Consider the following 19,320-nt stretch of genomic DNA (forward strand, 5'->3'; position numbering starts at 1 on the left):
GACCCATGGAGGTCAAAGGTGGGCTTTCGTAGGCTGCTCCCCCTTTGTAGATCAGACCCTGCCTGGCTTCCGGCCAAGACCCCTCCACCCCAAGGGGAAATGCCAGTCCAGTCCCCACTGTTCCCTCAGGCCTAAAGGGCCCCCGGCGCAGGCCCACCCTCCCCAGCAGCTGGGCCATGAGCCCAGGCCCGCCCCACCCAGACCAGGGTGAGAATTCCGGCCACACGTCCCTGTGATGTGGTCACGTTGGAAAAATGTTAATCAAATATTCTCCTCCGTGTTTCCTTTCTTTCCCAGGCTGGATTCCTAGAAGACAGGAATTTATGGTGTGAGAGCTCCAGCCCCCGCAAACCCACAGCCAAGGTCAACAGCACGAGGCGGGCAGGGCTGCCAAGGCGGGAGGGGAGCGGGGACTTGAGAGCTGGGTGCACAGAACACCAAAGTACACGCGGTCACACATCCCTCCTGACCCACGAGTTCCCAAATGGGGGCCCAAGCAACCCCCACCGCCTGGTCTGGGTGGGCGCTGTGTCTGAAAAGACAGAGCCAGTAAGGCTGCCGGGGTCACTCAGGCCTGTGAAGGAGGTGGGCACGGCTGCCCCATCTTTGAGCCCCAAACTCTGTACTGGGCCGTGGGAAGTGGAGGGCAGGATATTCAGGGCACCCAGCTCTCCGCCAGCCAAGGGCAGCTGGGGTGAAAGGAGGCCCCTTGAGGTGAGACCAGTCTCCTCCTGTCTGCTCTCTGCCCTCTGGGGTCTGAGGCCTTGATTGCCATGCAAGCTGAATGCCCGGGCCTGGGGGTCAGGCTCCCTCACACAGGCCCAGACCCTGGGTCTCCAGCAGCAGCTTCCAGTTCCCGCCAGGGTCCAATCCTGGATGACTTGACGCTGGAATGACAGCTCCCGCCCCAGCCTGGAGCCCCTGCCCCAGCCTGGAGCCCCCACCAGGTAACTGTTATCCATTCTGCCAGGCACCGGAGAACCCAGAATAAAAAGAGGCATCTCCACCTCCAAGTTCAGGAGCAAGCTGTCAGGGAAGGGGAGGGGGCCGGTTACGTGGAGCCAGAGGGGTGCAGGTTCTCAGAGTAGTGACTGCCGGAGGGACAGGGAAAGGACAGTGGTCAGAGAAAGTGTCCTGAAGGCGGTACACCTGATGGGTAACTGGAGTTCACCAGGCGGGCACAGGGGGAGGGAGGCTTGCCAGGGGAACATTCCAGCAAAGTCCACAGCACGTGCAAAGGCCCCGCATGTTTATACCTTGGTAAGACTTCTCATATAAATAAGTTCTCAAATTAAAGAGAGAGAGAGAGACAGAGAAAGGCCTTTGGCAAACCACATGTCTGGATTTCTTACTTGGAAAATGAGACCCTGTCCTGTCCTGGAGCTTGGAGTCCAGCGGAGAGCTAGACCTGACACGCCTCAGATCCCTGCCCCTCCCACTTGACCACTCCAACATTACCACATCGCCCACCCCCCAAGAGGGCTCCACCTCTGCTGCCCATGCCCTGCTCGCCCTCCTCACACCGCCTGCCTCCTCCCCACCGCCACCCAGGCCTGCGCCCAGTGACCGACTCCAGCCTGGTCTCCCTGGATGCCTGGAGCAGAGGGAATCTGAACCTCCTGCTTATTATTTATTTATTTATTTATTTATTTATTTATTTATTTATTTATTGTGGTACCCAGGATTGAACCCAGGGGCATTCTACATCCAAGCTACACCGCTGGCCCTATTTTATTCTTTGTTTTTGAAACAGGGATCTCAGTAAGTTGCAGAGGGCCTCACTAAGTAGCTGAGGCTGGCCTTGGACCTGCGATCCTCCTGTCTCAGCCTCCTGTTTTATGTTTTAAAAAATCTCCTTTGGGCTTTTAAGCATAAGCAAAGATTTTACAATAATACCCCCTTCTCTGCAGGAAATATATTCCAGGGTCTCCAGATAGCACTGAATCCTAATAGATGCTATGTTTTCCCCTACATAAACATGCCTATGATAAACTTTCTCCTTTTCACTTAAAATAATCAATTTACAGCTTCTCTTTAGCATATCCAGATTGTCAGCATCACTGTGAGTGAACTTGCTGGCCATTTATTAAGTGGGGGGAATAAGAGGGGAAAGGGAAACTGGGCCCAGTGGCACACATACCTATAATCCCAGTACTCGGGAGGCTAAGACAGAAGGATCTCAGGTTCAAGACCAGCCTCATCAATTTTGTGAGGCCCTCAGCAATTTAGCGAGACCCTCCTTCGAAATTAAAAAGGGCTGAGGTTGCCGGGCCTGGTGGCGCACGCTTGTAATCCCCGCGCTTGGGAGGCAGAGACAGGAGGATCGCGCAGGTTCGAAGCCAGCCACGCTGGCTTAAGAGACCCTGTTTTCAAATAAAAAAATATAAAATAGGTCTGGGAGCGTAGCCCTAAGGTAGAAGGGCTTTCAGGAACCCCAGTACCACATACATAAAAAAACAGCTGAGGTTCTAGCTCCAAAGTAGAATGACCCCAGATTCAATGCCAGAACCAAAAAAAAGAAAATACATATATAAATAAAATGAAATATAAATAAAACAAAATGAGATGGGTGCCTATAATCCTAGCTACTCAAGTAGAACACCTCTGACCCCTGGGTTCAATCCACAGTACAAAAAAAAACAAAAACGGAGAAAGAACTTGAATCCCTGAAACACAGAGACAGGCGACCCAATAACCAAGAAGCAAGAAGGCTAATGAGCAATTAACGTGCAAGCAGCATATACAACATGGATCTGCTGGACCAAGGGATGACTCATGTCCTGGCCAGGACCAAGTGGGACGGCATGAGAGATTGCATCACGCTATGCTCAGAACAGCACACAATTTAAAACATCAATTGGGTTTTTTCTGGAATTTTCCATTTAATATTTTCAGACTGTGGTTAACCATGACTGAAACCACAGAACGTGAAGCCGTGGGTAAGAGGAAACTATTGTATTTACCTAGTCCCTTTTATTCCCACTTTCTACCCCTGTGGGTAACCTTTCTGAGGCACCCAATGTGTGTTCAAAATGTGGATCACTAGGGGCAACTAACGGGGGTCAGGGTCTCCTTTTGGGGTGATGAACATGTCTCAAAACTAGATAAAGCTGACCTTTATCCCACATTGTAAATGTGCTAAACGTCACTGTATTGTACACTTTAAAATAGTGCAGAGCCAGCCGGGCGTGGTGGTGCACGATTTGTAATCCCGGTACTTAGGAGGCTGAGACAGGAGGATTGCACAGGTTCGAAGCCAGCCTCAGCTACTTAGTGAGGCTCTCAGCGACTTAGTGACACCCTGTTTCCAAATAAAATATAAAATAGGTCTGGGAGTATAGCCCGGAGGTAGAAAGCCCCTGGGTTCCAACCCCAGTACCACCAAAAATAAAATAAAATAAAATAAAATAAAATAAAATAAAATAAAATGGTGCAGAACAAGGTGCAGTGGTGCATACCTGTAATTCCAGAGACTTGGGAGTGTGAGACAGGATGATTGCAGGTTCGAGGCCAGTACAGTAACTTAGTGAGACCCAGTTTCAAAATAGGATTGCGGGTGTAGCTCAGAGGTAGAATGACCCCAGGTTCAATCCTCAGTACCATAAAGAATGAATAAATGAATTTAAATAAATAAATAAATAAAATGATTCAGGATTAATCTTATGTTATACAAATTTTACTTCATTTTTTTAAATGTACATTGCTATTTGGAGGGGGGATTTTTAAAAATTTTTTATTGGTGCATTATATTCATACATCATATTGGTGCAAAAAACGTGTGTGTACATACATGTACACATCACTGATTTAACCCCTATTCAATTCCCACCCCATCCCCTCCCCATCCCTCCTTGGAGGGGGGGACTTTGATTTGCATGATCACATAACAACAGGCTCGTGGCTGCTGACTAGCATCTCCAGAAAATATCCCACCTCAAATTGCTACCCTGAGATAAAAAAAAAAAAAATCAAAATTCAAAATCTGAGCTGGGTGTGGTGGTGCACGCTTGTAATACCAGAACATGGGAGGCTGAGTCTGGAGGATCGCGGTTCGCGGACAGCCTCAGCTACTTAGTGAGGCCCTCCACAACTTAATGAGACCCTGTTTCAAAATAAAGAATAAAATATAGGGCAGGGGTGTAGCTCAGAGGTCGAATGCCCCCTGGGTTCCATCCCCAGACCCGCAAAAAAAAATTTTTTTTAATTTTTAAAGTTCAAAGTTTGAAGCCGGGTGTGGTGGCACACGCTTGTAATCCCAGCATGCGGGAGGCTGAGACCGGAGGATGGCAGTTCGCGGACAGCCTCGGCTACTTAGTGAGGCCCTCTGCAACTCAGTGAGACCCGGTTTCAAAATAAAGAATATAAAATAGGGCAAGAGGTGTAGCTCAGAGGTTGAATACCCCTGGGTTCCATCCCCAACCCCGCAAAAAAAAAAAAAAAAAAATTCAAAGTTTGAAGCTCAGTTTTTACTGAATGCCCTTCATCTTTGCATCCTCAGAAAGTTAAAAAAAAATCATAAGTTGACACATCATGAATTGGGGGCCATCTCTATTACTAGATGGCACTCCGAGGGGTCCCCCTTTGCCCCACATCCCTGACAGCACATGAGGGTGCTCAGCCTGCTGACATCCAGCAGCCTGATGGGTGGTCAGCAAAATCCCCACACTATTTTTCTTTCTTTTTTTCTTTTTTTAGGGGTGGGGATACTGAGGATTAAACCCAGGGGGGACTCTACCTCCAAGCCATATCCCAACCCCTTTTTTTTTTTTTTTGGTGGTGGTACTGGGGTTCCTGGAAGCCCTTCTATCTCCGGGCTACACTCCCAGACCTATTTTTTACATTTTTATTTGGAAACAGGGTCTCCTAAGCCAGCGCGCGCGGCTAGTTTCGAACCTGCGCGATCCTCCTGTCTCTGCCTCCCAAGCGCGGGGATTACAAGCGTGCGCCACCACGCCCGGCCCTCCCAACCCCTTTTTGCTTTTTATTTTTGAAACAGAGGCTCGCTAAGTTGCTGAGGCTGCCCTCCTGCCTTAGACTCTCAAGTGCTGGAATTACAGGCATGGGCCACCACATCAGACTTTAGCTGGATACTTTTGAGGTCCTCGGTAGACTTCATCTAAAATATGTAGAGAAGAATAAGAATGTGTGGATGGTGAGGTGACTTTGAAAAGGAGCAAGGAGAGGAGGAACTTGTCCCAGCCAACAGTAGCACCTGGAGTCTGGGAAGGAGAACGGTTTGGTCTTAGGGATGAGCCGCCCCAAGGGCTGCTGGTCAAAGGTAAGCTCGACATGTTACAGGCGCAAGGGGACCAGACAGACGGGTCCGGGTCCAGGGTTAAGGAATCACACTCAAGAGATGGTGAAAAATACCAATGGGGTCCCTACTTAAGACCTCATCAAAAGACCACTCCCCATGAATTCAAGGTGGACCCCAACTAGAAGAGTATATTGTTAGAGAATATCTCTGGAGCACAGGGTGGAAAGGACTTCTGAAACAAAACCCCCGTGCACAAACCGGCCAGCCTCCCGCCTTATCCAGAGGAAGTGGCATTTCCTCCCGGACACGCCGGGCCCTGCCCACCTGGTGACTCATGGGTTCTGCAGCTGGCAGCCCGGCCCGCCCTTCCCGTTGTACCCAGGAGGCAGCAGCGTGCCGGGCCCACCTTATCTCACCCTCGCCCACAGCCCTGTAGACATGAGGTCAGGGACGGGGACGGGAGAAGGCGGGAGGCAGAGCCAGGGGAGGTTCAGGGAGAGGTCAGGGGTCACTGGCAACACTGAGGCTGCACTTTTGAGGTTAGGGAGGCCAAGTGGGCCCTCGAAGGACCCTCCAGCCTCTGGGGCTGGGGGTGGCAAAAGTTCATGTCATCAGGGGGTGGCTGAGTGAGGGCGATGGGGACAGGTGGAGGCCAGGGGGGCAAAGGCCCTAGATTAGGGTTTCCAACTTGAGACTCTGTTTGGAATGCCCGCCCCTCCAGAATCTTCTCCCATTCCCCAGTGGCCTCCTGGAGCCAGTCACTCACAGCCAAAACACACAGCCTGAGAGAGGAGCTGCCGAGAGTCAAAGTAGAGCGTGTCTACCCGGCGGGGGGCTCTGGGGTTCTGGGGGTATCTGTGTCTATTTGTTTGCTCCTCCAGGAAGGGTCACCAAACACCAGCTCTGCCTGCCCTTGATGCACTTAGCCTATGGAGACGCTGCGCCTGAACCCCGGTGCTTGGTGGCTCCTCTGTGCCTGTCTTGTGTGTGTGTGTGTGTATGTGTGTGTGCATGCACACGTGTATGTCCACAGGTATCCCTGTGCGTGACACCAACCTGCAAGCATCAGCCCCTCTTGCTTTGTCCCCATGTCTATGCTGACCATGCCGACCAATCTTTCTCCACAAGCTCCCCAGTAACTGAGACAGGGTGGCATGGTCTCCAGCCTGATTGTAGGTGGTCACTCAGCTGGTCAGCAAATATTTATTTAGGGGCAGCTGAGGGGCTGCCAGCCTGACCAGCCTGCTTTCCAGCTTGCAGAGGATGGGAAGGAGAACAGAGTTGTCTCCCTTGGCCAGTGTCCCTATGTCTCTGCAGTTAAAGGTACAACCTGGAGTTTTCCCACTTCCCTGGGGTGCCAGGTCTGTAGGTCTCCGTCCAAGGTGGAACGGGAGGGCGGGGCTATTTGACAGCTAATATCTCTTCCCCTTCACCCCATCACAGCAGAAAGACTGGCTGTGCACAGAGAAAACGCAATAGGCAGATCTTTCCACATGCGTGCAGGTAGATGCCAGATAGAAAGATAGGCAAACACATACACACGTACATGCACATGCATACACACATATGTATCATATGAGCTGTAATAAACTACTCTGCCAATGTCTGATTGTTTTTAGTCAAGGCTCTGTAGAGGATTACACGTGTCGGGTGTGCGTTTCCATCAGATCGGGTGGGAATTGTCACGCACCAAACTCCTCTGCATCAGTGGCACCCAGACCCATGTTCAGAGCTGTGCCCCATCTCCTTCCCTCTGGGTCACTGTAGCCTCCCACCCAGGATTGTCACCACTCCAACTGCTGTCACCAGAGATGACCCTTGCCTGGTTTTGAGCTTGATATAAATAGAGCCTAGGGCATGTGTCCTTTCATGTCTGAGAGTCATCAGAGCTGTGGCACTCAGTTGACCGTGGGTTCTGTTTGATGCAGCCCGCAGCCTGTGCACCCCCTTGACTCTGCCCCACCCCAAGTCCTCAGGAGCTCACCATGGAGGAGAGACTCCTGGGGGAGCCCTGGCAGGAGAACAAACACCTCTATCCCCTCCCTACAAGCTGTCATCTGCCCAGAAAGCCCTCTGCGCTCACCCTGACCCCGGGCAGCAGGGAATGAGGGACTAGAGGGCTGTTGGGTGGAAAAACAGCTCAGAGCAGGAGCCTGGGATGAACAGGTGCTTCCCAGTTGGGGCGTCCTCAGCTGCTGCCCTGCTGGAAGCGCCCCAGGTGAACAGAGCAGGAGTGGATGGAGACGCCGCCTCCAGGTCACAGGAGACCTAAGCTGCCTCCACCTCTCTCCAAGAAAGGGTGTGTGTGCAAGTCAATCAAACAATGCAGACTCTCTCCCCAAGCCCTGGGTCTGCGCCAGGGCCAGCAACACAGATGTGGGCCACACACCATGGTCCAGACGTCCTTCCTGCCCTTCTCCCTCCAGGCTCCGATTGAGCAATGCCTCTGGAAAGCCACCAGAGCCCTCTGTCCTGGCCCTCCTGGACGCCCACATCCCTTCCCCAGAGCCCCCAGGGGGTGTGCCCGGCTATGCCTTCCTCACACAGGAGGCCGATCTGAGGGTGCCACCCTCTGCTCTGAACCTCCCATGGCTCCCCGTGCCTTCTGCAAAATCACTCAAACTCCTCTGTTTGGGCCCCTGCCCTTCCTCACATGGCCTTTGTTTCTTCCCACCCCCTCCCTATAAGCCCCCAACTGCTATTTTATGCATCGATAATGCTTTTTTACCTGTATCTTCCTCAGCACAACCCCTGCCTGCTGCAAGCCAGCACATTTCTCCTCTAAGACTCAACCAAAAGACCCTTCCCTCCAGGAAGCCTTCTCTAACTACCCAGGCAGGATCAGCCTTCCCTAGCCTCCCTAGCCCCTTGCGTCAGCCCCCCTGGCCTGGGCTGGCCAGGACCCTGAATAAATCCACCCATGGGAAACATCAGGGGCCCCAGCCACATAGCCCAAATAAGGAATGTCTCCAGGCACGGGCCATCCTCTCTTCCAAGGCGGCCTGGCAGGTGTCAACGTGGCTGTGACTTTGGGGCCTGGAAGCACCTCTGATTTGGGGCTCCTCTGCTTCTCAATTGTCCCCCAGGATTCCACAGTCCTCCCCAACAGGCCTCCCTCCCTGCCCAGTCCACTCTCTGCACAGCAGCCAGAGGGTCCTTGTTCACACACAGGTGTGACTAGGATACTCCCTGTCTCAAGCCCCTCATGGCTCCACAGTGCCGTAGTCTTCCGACTTCTCCAGCTTCATGTTTGAACCCCCCCCCCATCCCCGGCCTTCATTCTATCAGAATAAACCATCAACAGGTGCCCAAATTGTTACCCCCGCACTGCCTCTGCCTGCAGTACTTGTTCTCTCAAGCTACTGGGCCAGTAACTCTCTCTATATGGTTCCTGTTCTCTCCAGAGAGCCTGGGCCGCTCTGCCTCAGTCATCCTGGTCACCCTCTATTGTAGACAGTGAGATGGTTTCGGGCCCTCCTCTGTCCTGGGCTATCATCCCCTCTGGCTGTGGTCTCCAGGTCAAGGCTGTGTTTGGCTCCTGGCCTAGCTGCAGCATGGCCCGCAGTGTGTGTTGAGTGAATGAGTGAACGCACCCTTTCACAAACGAGGCACATGAGCCCGGAGGAGCAGTGGCGTGGCTCGGGTCCACTGAGGAGTACAGGCTCAGGCCTCCTAGGAGAGTTTCCAAGAGAGCGGCTGTCTGGGTCTCCTGAGCAATGGAGCAGGATCAGCCCACTGCACCCCAGCCTGGTCAGGCCCCTGCAGGAGCAGCAGGCTAGCCGGCGGTCCAGAAGCCAGGAGGGGATGGCCTCCAGAGCGGTCTCTGGAACCCATACAGACACTTTTTGAGGATCAGGTCGCCCAAGATGCCGCCATTGCAGAGCCTGGAGCTCCTGGGCAGCACCAGGCCAGCCTGTCCCCTTCCCGTCCCCCAGCCAGGGGAGACCGGCGGCCGGCACAAGGAGGGGCGGTAGGAGCAGGGAGCTGTCAGGGAGAGGCCGTCTGATTTATGATGCACGCGGTGATGGGCCCTCTTGGCAAGGTGGGCATGCATGACAGACCCGGGAGATAAGAGCCCAGGTATGCAAGCGATGTAAACAGCGGGCAGCAGGCACCCCAGCTCCTCCGTACCAGCCAGAGACACGAAGGAGCCATGTTGGATGGAAGAGGCCCCAGGTACTTCCAGGCCTGACTCTCACCCTGCTGCAGGTCCAGAGCCCCCCTTCTTCCCCACACTGCACCCTGAGATTCCATGTCATCACCTGAGCCCTGCCTGTCTCTTGACTCCCCCTCTCAAGGCCTACACCAGAGGCCACCTGCCCCGTCACCTAGATGGCCGTCTTCCAGATGTGACTATGTCCCTCACTTCTTGGCGCCTCTGGGCCTTTGCACACAACATGCCTTGTCTCGATGCCTTCCCCTGCCCCAGTCTCCTGGCACAGTCCTGCCCAACCTTCAAAAGCCATCTCAACCAGGCGTGGTGATGCACCACTGTAACCCCAGTACTTGGGAGGCTGAGAGAGGAGGATCACAGGTTCATGGCCAGCCTCAGCTACTTAGTGAGGCCCTCTGCAACTGAGACCTTGTTTCAAAATTAAAATATAAAGATAGGGCTGGGGGTGTATCTCAGAGGTTAGATGCCCCCGGGTTGGGTTCACTCCCCAGTACCACACACACACACACACACACACACACACACACACACTGCTATATCATGGGTGCCCCCTCCCTCCAGAGTCACTCCTGCCTCTCTAGATCACAGTGGTCCTATGAGGGCGTGACCAGGCCAAGTTAAAGAAGACGAATGAGAGCCGAAGACGAAGCTTGGTGGTAGAACACTTGCCGAGCACGTGCAAGGCCCCGGGCTCAATCCTTAGTATCACAAAGAGAAGAGAAAAGGGAGGGGAAACTGAGGTGGGGAACACATCTATCCAAGCCACGCAGTGAACAACAGAGGCCGTGTCCAAGTCAGCTGACTCCTTAAATGGCCCTGTGTGGAGAGGAGGCTGCAGACGCGCCCAAGCACAGGGCAGGGGACATTCCAGCTGGTGCCTGGGCAGGACGTGGTGACACGGCATGCCCAGCTCGGGGGAGTAGGTCCTGTGCTGCCTGCAAAAAGCAAAGGCCACCTGGGGGCAGGTGTCGTGGCAGTTGTCCCCATGGGGCAGAGAGATGCGCCAACGAGAGCCCCAACAGGAAGCGGAAGGAAGGCATCAACTGGGTGCGCAAGTCTGCTCGGCACAGACTCCCATGGCTGTGGCAGCCCAGGGACTGGGGGTGTCTGCAGGCTCTACAAGGTGGGACTGCATGTGCACTGCACAGCCTCCACCCTGCAGATGGCTGTGCCCCCCGCCTCGCTGTCCCTCCACAGGAGTGCACGACCGTGGGTGGAGGCCGTGTCACCCAGGAAGCAGCTTTCCTTGCTGTGTGCCATGGGAACACTGCAGGTGCAGCCGTCCACGCTGCCCACCACAAACATGGGTGACCCCCGGGTTGACAGGCCACAATACCAGCTTTGCCCTTGGTCAATACACTCTCTCCTCCACCAGCTCGGAAAACCAGGTGGGAATACCTGGGGCTTGGATCCAACAGGGAGAGTCTGCAAGAAATCAGGACATGCCCACCCCCTCTCAGCACCAGGCCCTAATAGCCAAGCCCTGCCTGGGACTCTGGAAGACAGAGACTGGACGCCACCAGCCACTCTTGTCTCTGAGCCTCGGTCTTGCCCTCTGTGCAGTGTGCTACCTCCAGGCCCTGCCATCTCTGAAGTTAGACATTCTGGGTTGGCCTTGGCTGTTTACACTGAGATGACACAAAAGGGTGCCCCACAACCTCAAGGACACCCCAGCCTTTGTACCTGCTGGTGCCCCGCCTACTTCTACCTCCACCTCCCCGCTCTTGGACTCTGAGGGCAGTCATGGTTCCCCTCTGGAAAGCTTCCTCTGACCACTGACCCCAGCTGCCCCTTCCTCCAGGTCTCATGTTGGTCCCTTGGGCTGTGGTGACTAAAACAAGGAAGGTATATTTTGGGGAGCTGTCTGGAGGGGACCCAGGCCCAGCCCTGCAGCCGTTCTGTAATATTTCTGGGGTGAGTGAGCTTCCCTGGGGACACCAGGGCGGCTGGGGAGAGTGTCTTTCTCTCCCTCCTCCTCACCCCTCTTCAGAGACGCTTTCCGCCCAGGATTTTGGTCTGGGTGCCCCTGGGGCCTGGTGTAGGAGGTCGGCCAACATCCTGCACCCACCCACCTGCCAGCCAGTCCTGAACACACCAGCGAGGGAGCCCGCAGGGGTAAGGCCCTAGGGACTGGCAGTGCTCAGGACTGCGGTGGGCTGACGCCTCAGGACTAAGTTACCTGGCCCAGACGCAGAGCCTCAGGCTGGATGCCTGGCCAGCAGGGGTTAACCACAGAACGCTGGCCCCTTCTGTTTTTGATTTGGACATGGTGGACAGAGCTTAAGGATTTGTGTGTTTCCTTAAACATGTCTGGGCTGGGGCCAGGGCCAGGAGTAGAAGACAGATGTCTTCAGAGAGAACAGTGGAACAGACAGGGCAGCCCCTGCCTCCATACCAGCTGCACCACCCGCCTAGAGGGCCACGTGAGAAGGGCAGGCCTGGGGCTTACCTGAGCCAGGGAAGAGGCTGGCCCAGAAACCAGGGCCTGGGGACGGAGCCCGCCCGAGGCCCAGGACTCACCCCACAGGTTCAGGCTGAGCAGCCGCCCAGGTGACAGCTTTGAAGAGGGGCATCTAGGGGTCAAAGACTTGGCTGAGGAGGGCCTATCCCCCTCCCCTCTGAGTCTCAAGCCCCCTGCCATGGGGGCACAGGTGTGGTCTGTGTGAGGGATTTACTGAGGCCCTGGCCCTCCCTGTGTGGCCTTCTGACTTGGGATGCTGGGATTCTAAGTCCTCCAGCAAATGACTGCTCGGGGTCTAGTGTTAACAGTCTCTCTGAGCTTAGAGCCTCAGCTGGGGCCCCTGGAGCTGAGAGCCAAGCCCGGGGCGGGCAGGGCCTCTGGTCAGTAGGAGTCCAAAAGGGAGGCCGGGCCACCCTTTCGATCTCTGCACCCTCCAGGCCTGCCCATCCTGCCCGCCTTCTGCCCAGCTACGTTTGCCTTGGCCTGCCTTTCATCCAGCCTGTAGAGGCCCGAGGGCCTGGAATGGGTCATATCCGGCCCAGCCGTCTAAACAGGCCTGAGGCCCCAGAGCTTGCTGGACCCAAGGGGAGCCCAAAATAACATCTGAGTCAGTCCCTGCAGACACCCCCACCCTCTGGGGCCCATTGGGAGGGGCCTAGAGGCAGCCCAGACAGGGGACCAGGCCAGGTCAGGCAGCCACCTGCTCTGTTGGGGCCCAGCCAGTGGCTGGCATGGGCCAGAGGGCAACGAGATGGTCAGGGTGGAGACGGGGAGGTTGGGGAGCAGAGGGAGGAGAGGACAGCCCTGCGTAGGCGGTTGTGGCCAGCGTCCCTCAAAGACAGAGTTGGGACTGGAGGGAACCCTCTGCCCAGCCTAGAGTCAGAGAAAGCCTCCCAGACACTAGCATCCCAGGATGGGTCAGATTTGGACAGGATGGGAATGCAGGACACACTCCACACAGGGGGAGGAAATGCGCAGAGATCTCTTTACAGGGAGAGGGGACAGAGAGCCTAGGAGCTCAGGGGCTCATCCCTGAGCCAGGCTGGGGACCCTCTGCTTCCCCTAGGCAGATGCAGACAGCCTGGATGGCTCCTGCCACAGCCCTCTCCCTGGAACCACCCCACACACCATAACCTAGCAGCCATGCCAGGCCCATCAACCCCACACTAGCACAAAGAGGGCCCAGTAGAAGGGATTTATGTGCACTGAGCCATCCACATTTTCACAGCCATCCCTCCAGGGGAGGCCCAGCCCCTAGGAGCTCCAGAGCCCAGGTCAGGGTCCGCCAGGGTCAGGATCATAGCCCAGGCCAGTGTTGTTCAGTGTCCAGTCCGGGGTGGGCTCAGGACTCTGGGTTGGCATGGAGGGTGCTCTGCATGGTGAGACCTGGGCCTATTTAAGGCAAAGGTCAGAAGGTACATGGTCTCAACTCATCCCCAAAGCTGGTCCAAGCCAGGGCATGTCCCTCCCCATATCCCTGTTGAGTAACTGGCGTCATCTAAGTCATACTGCCCCTCGTTCCCCGGCTGGGGCAGGAGGCGGATACCTGAGTCCCACCGGCCTGCTGGCCTAATCCCCCAGCTTTCCTGAGAACGGCTCTGCTGTTCTTGGCCATGGGCCTCTGCTGAGCCTGGCACGGCCGGGGCTTGGCTCTCATCGGTGAGTGAGGGCTTGGCCAGGGCCCAGCCGGGGCGGTGGACATGATTAAAGCACAGAACATGGGCCTGGGCAGGCAGCAGGGGCCAAACTGGGCCCTGGTCAGCAGCTTCGCTGCAGGGCTGGGCCCATTCCTAGGACCCTCTGTCCAGCAGAGGCTGCAGGGCCTCCTCCCAGCTTACCTGGCCAAGAAAACAGGCAGATCCTGCCGCTTCGCTCCTCTGAAACCAATCAGGGCTTACCCAGAGAGAAAGAACCAAAAAAGTGAGCTCGATGCCCAGTCCTCCCTCCCAGAACAAGCTCATTAGTTCTCTACCATGTTCCTGGCAGGGTGCCGAGCTCTGGGCAGGGGTGCAGAGGAGAATATTCTAGAGACACCCTTGTCCCTGCTCTGGTTTCTGGGAATGGCGCTGAGCCAGCAATCTGAGGGGCCTGCACAGACAACCAAAGCCACCACGTGCTGAGCTCTGGGCCAGGCGCGTGGACACCATTAGCTCCTGGACCCCCTACCACCACCCTCCTGAACAGATGAGGAAACTGAGACTGGAGTGGGGGTTGCCTGCCCAAGGCACACAGCTCACAGTGGAATGGTGGGGACTTGAATGGAAGCTACACGAAGCTGGAACCGTGGACTTAACCACAGGAGAGGAGAGAAAGAGACAGAGTCCAGGGAAAGTTAGAGGGCCCAAGGCCAGCTCAGAGGAGGCAAGGCGGGGCAGGCCCCAGGGATTTGCCACTGAATGGTGTCCCAACCGTCTCTGAAGGCCATTTTAGAGACCCCGGAGTATCCCTGGTCACAATTTTCTCTTTTACCTCCTTTCATTTACAGGCCTCTTTTGGAGACCCCTTTCTTGAATATTACCCACAAAGAAACATTTCAGTGCAGAACCCTAGTTACAACCCGGCACAGTGATGGGTTTATGCCTGTAATCCCAGGACTCGGGAGGCTGAGACAGGAGGATCACAGGTGTGCGGCCAGCCTCGGGAACTTAGTGAGGCCCTCCACAACTCGGCAAGACCCTGTTTCAAAATTAAGATAAAATATGACTGGGGGTGTAGCTCAGAGATAGAATTCCCCTGGGTTCAATCCCCAGCACCACACACACACACACACACACACACACACACACACACACACAAGCAGTTACCCACCATGTTCTATTCTTTTAAATTGTACTATAATTCCGCCCCAGGGACGGACTAAGGATTGAACGTGAACAGGTTTACCAGGTAGTCAATGACCATGAGACCACTGACTCATTCATTCTATGTTAGGAAATCATGCACCCTTTGCTTTATTTTTGAAGGTGCTAGGGATGGAACTCAGGGCCTCCTACATGCTAGGAAATCACTCTACCACCGAGCTACATCCCTGATAAACTAGAGACGCATCACACTAAGTCTTAGCCACCATTTTATCCTCAATGTCCAACACAGGGCCCGAAATTATGTTTGCTGAATAAATAAGACACAGGAGCCTATCTGTTCAACAGTTTGCCTTCCAAACCAAGTCTATTCATTGTTAGATGGCTGGCCAGAGCAAAAGCAACCCCAGTTTGTGAAGGCTTTCCACTTACTGGAAAAGTCCCCATATCTTGCTTACTGGAACTCCCTTATATCTTGCTTGGCACAAACTGCAAGGGACCTTTAGATAACTCCTTTCCCACCTTAAGGACTTTCTGCTTTCCTGCCTTAAAAACTACCCACGGAATTTGAACTTCCTCCCTAGTAACCTACATATAAACCATCATGTAAGTGAACATGGGCTCCACATCCTTTCCTGGAGACCTCAAGAACCCTTCCACAGGTTTTATCTCAAAAAAGCCTTACAGCGCGTCCTCTCCTCTCCTCTCTTCTCCTCTCCTCCCTCCTCTTCCTCCTCCTCCTCCTCCTTCTTTCTTCTTCTCCTTCTCCTCCTCCTCCTCTTCCTTCTTCTTCTTCTTCTTCATCTTCTTCCTCCTCCTCCTCCTCCTCCTTCTTCTTCTTCTTCTTCTTCTTCTTCTTCTTCTTCTTCTTCTTCTTCTTCTTCATCTTCTTCTTCTCTCTCTCTCTCTCTCTCCTTCTCTCTCTCCTCTCCCTCCCCCAACCTCTCACTAATGAATGGCTGAGTGGCTGAATGAGCCATTGACGTCCTGCTTTGGATGACTCTTCATGAGAGACCTAGACTAGATCAAGGTTGACTGTGTGCTTCTCACCTGCTGGGCCTTGAAAGACTCGGAATCTTTCTTAACACTCCTCGAAAGACATCTCCCATTATACACGGTGGGCAACAGAAGCTCTTTGCCATCCTGGGATGGGTTGAGCTCTTAAATCTATGAACGAGTGCAAAATCAGGGACTGGGGAAGGCCAGGCCCTGGTGTAGGTTTGGGAGGACTTGGAAGGGACAGGTAAGGGGGCTCCTTGGAGAGTCCTAGTTGTGGTCTGGGGACCCTCAGAATGGGAGGAGATTGTCCCACACCGGGTGGGAAAAGAAGCAAACACAGAGAGGGAATGGTGGCCCCCACCACGCTGCCTGAATGTTGGCAGACATTACAGCCAGCTCTGAGCCTGAAAACCACAGGCTTTTATTAATCCCAGGTCCTGGAGGAAGGGCCGGGCCATTGAAACAGGCTGTGCAGCTGGCGACCCAGGAGGGAAAGGTTCTTTCCAAATGCTAAGGCCACCAAGTTTGGGGAGGGTGTGGGCAGACAGGCTAATCCTGACTCTGCTGAGATTTAAAATGCTACAGGTCCCTGTAGATCACAGGCCTAAATGTGAAGTGCCAAACTGTAAAGCCCCTAAAATAAAACATAGAAAATGTCTTTATGACCTCTGGGTAGATAGAGATTTCTTTTTTGTTTTTTATTTATTTATTTATTTATTTATTTATTTATTTATTGGTACTGGGGGTGGAACCCAGAGGCTTTCTACCTCCGGGTTATACTCCTAGACACACACACACACACACACACACACACACACACACACACACACACATATTGGAAACAGGGTCTCACTAAGTTGCTGAAAGCCTCACTAAGTGGCTAAGGCTGGCTTCGAACCTGTGTGATCCTCCTGTCTCAGCCTCCCAAGCGCGGGAATTACAAGCGTACACCACCACACCTGGCTTTTTTTGTTTGTTTGTTTGATTTTTAATTTTTATATTTTATAAGTGGAACATATTGAGAGTGGTGTACATTTACATTGTGCTTCATGCCCTTCCCCCTCCCTTTCCCTCCCCCCCAATAGAGAGTGTCCAGGTTAATCATGTTGTATTCATGCTATTACACATATTCGTATGTAGCTCCTCCATTGAACAACCTCAGCTTTCTTCCTCCCCTATCCTTCCGTTCAAGCTTTGCTGAGATTCCCCCTCCATCATCTGGAGTCCCTCTGGTATTACCACTACTCCCTAGCTTGGGCATATTAGAGAAAACATATGTCCCTTCTCTTTCTGTGCTTGACTAATCTCACTTAACATAATGTTCTCTAGTTCCTTCCATCTTCTTGCAAATGCTATTATTTTATTTTTCTTTATAGCTGAATAGAATTCCATGAAACAGGGTCTCAAGGAGTTGCGAAGGGCCTCGCTAAGTAGCTGAGGCTGTCTGTGAATCACGGTCCTCCGCTCTCCACCTCCCGAATGCTGGGATTGCCACCACGCCAGGGTTAGGTAGAGATTTCTTTAACAGGGCAGAAAGAGCACTAAGCACTCGAGAGAAGATTGATATAGTGTGCGTCAATAAAATTCAGTAGTTGGGGATGTAGCTCAATGGTAGAGTGCTTGCCTAGCCTTGGTAAGGCCCTGGGTTCTTTCCCTGGGACTTCAAAAAACAAAAAATATTTAAAAATTAAGGACTTCTATTCAACATAAGACCACACTAAAGGAAAGGCAACCCACAGAGTGAGAGAGGATCTTTCTAATGAGCATAACTAACCACAGGATTGCATCCTCATATGTAAAGAATGCCTACAAATTAATAGGATGTCAAACAACCCCCTTTTCCCTAAGACTTGAACAAGCACTTTAAAAACAAGGATGTTCAGATGCCCTAAAGCACATAAGAAGTTGATTCACTGTCATTACTCACCAGGGAAATGAAAGTTACAACCACAACGAGACACCCCTGCACACCCAGCAGAACACGCAGAAGACCGACAGTTATAAGTGTTGCCAGGATGTGGGACAAGTGGAATTTTCACACACTGCTGGTGGGAATGTATAATGATAAAAATGATACAATTGCGTTTTTTTATTTACTGCTTTAGAATTTTATTTCTAAATCATACAAATAAGACATTTACTTGATCTGGATATTGTACAGTACTTCTAGAAATATGTTTTTTTACTTTATAAAATGTTCATTGAAGAAAATACAGAAAAGTATAAAGAAAGAAATCAGTATTCGTAACTATACTGGGAGAATTAAGTATAATAACATTTTTATGTTTATTCTTTCAGCTTATTTTATTTGTGTATATAATTTTTTTTGGTGGTATTGGGATTCCTGGAAACCCTTCAAACTTCAGGCTACACTCCCAGACCTATTTTTTATATTTTTTATTTGGAAACAGGGTCTTTTTATTCTTCTTTTTTTTTTTTTTTTTTTTTTTTTTTGGTGGTACTAAGGGTGGAACCCAGAGGCTTTCTACCTCCAGGCTATACTCCCAGACCCATTTTATATTTTATTTGGAAACAGGGTCTCACTACGTTGCTGAGAGCCTCACTAAGTAGCTGAGGCTGGCTTCGAACCTGCGCGATCCTCCTGTCTCTGCCTTGCAAGCGCGGGGATTACAAGCATGCGCCGCCACGCCCAGCTTATTTGTGTGATACAATTGCTTTTTAAAAAAATCTAGCAATTCTTCAAAAAGTTAAGCACATACTTACCATAAAACCCAGTCTTACACTCCTAGACGTAGGCCCATTTTTATGAATACAGTATGTCCATAAAAAGGCAGAAACTTCCCTTAGCATCGCTATCCATAAGAGCAATAAATAAATAACGCACCTGCACCTCAACACTAGAATGGGCCAATAAATTGCAAGATAGGCTGAGTATCTGAAATGCTTGGGAACAGTAATGTTTTAGATTTCAGCTTTCTTTCAAATTTTGGAATATTTGCTTTTAACATTGCTGCTGCTGCTTTTGTGGTACTAAGGATTAAACCAAGGGCCTTGAGCAAGGTACAAACATCCTACCGCTAGCTACATTCCAGCCCAAGTGTAACTCATTTATTTATATGGGTCTGGTGATGGAACCCAGGGGCATTCGACCTCCGAGCTACAACCCCTGCCCTATTTTTTATTCTTTATTTTGAAACAGGGTCTCACTGAGTTGCCAAGGTCCTCACTAAGTAGCTGAGGCTGTCCGCGAACCGCGATCCTCCGGTCTCAGCGGCCCGAATGCTGGGATTACAAACCTGCGCCACCATGCCCGGCTCCAAGTGTAATTCATTTATGTTTCATATATACCTATATGTCTAGCCAGAGGGTGGATTTTATCTATAATTTTTTTAAAAATGTTGTGCGTGCAACAGATTTTCATGGTTGTATTGTCGGTTTAGAGATGCCCGACCAATATATTTATATAATGAGATTCTATGCAGAAACAAACAAACAAACAAGAATAAACAGCTACACACAACAACCTGGGTAGATCTCACAGGCACAATATGAGCATACAGTTAAGCACAAAGGAATACAGTGTAGGATTCCATTTCTATGAAGTTCGCATTTGTGTGCTGGGGTCGCCATCACAAATGACCACAAAAGCGCTAGCTTACGACAACAA

Source organism: Muscardinus avellanarius, assembly GCF_963383645.1.
Source record: "Muscardinus avellanarius genome assembly, chromosome: 10".
NCBI classification, from domain to species: domain Eukaryota; kingdom Metazoa; phylum Chordata; class Mammalia; order Rodentia; family Gliridae; genus Muscardinus; species Muscardinus avellanarius.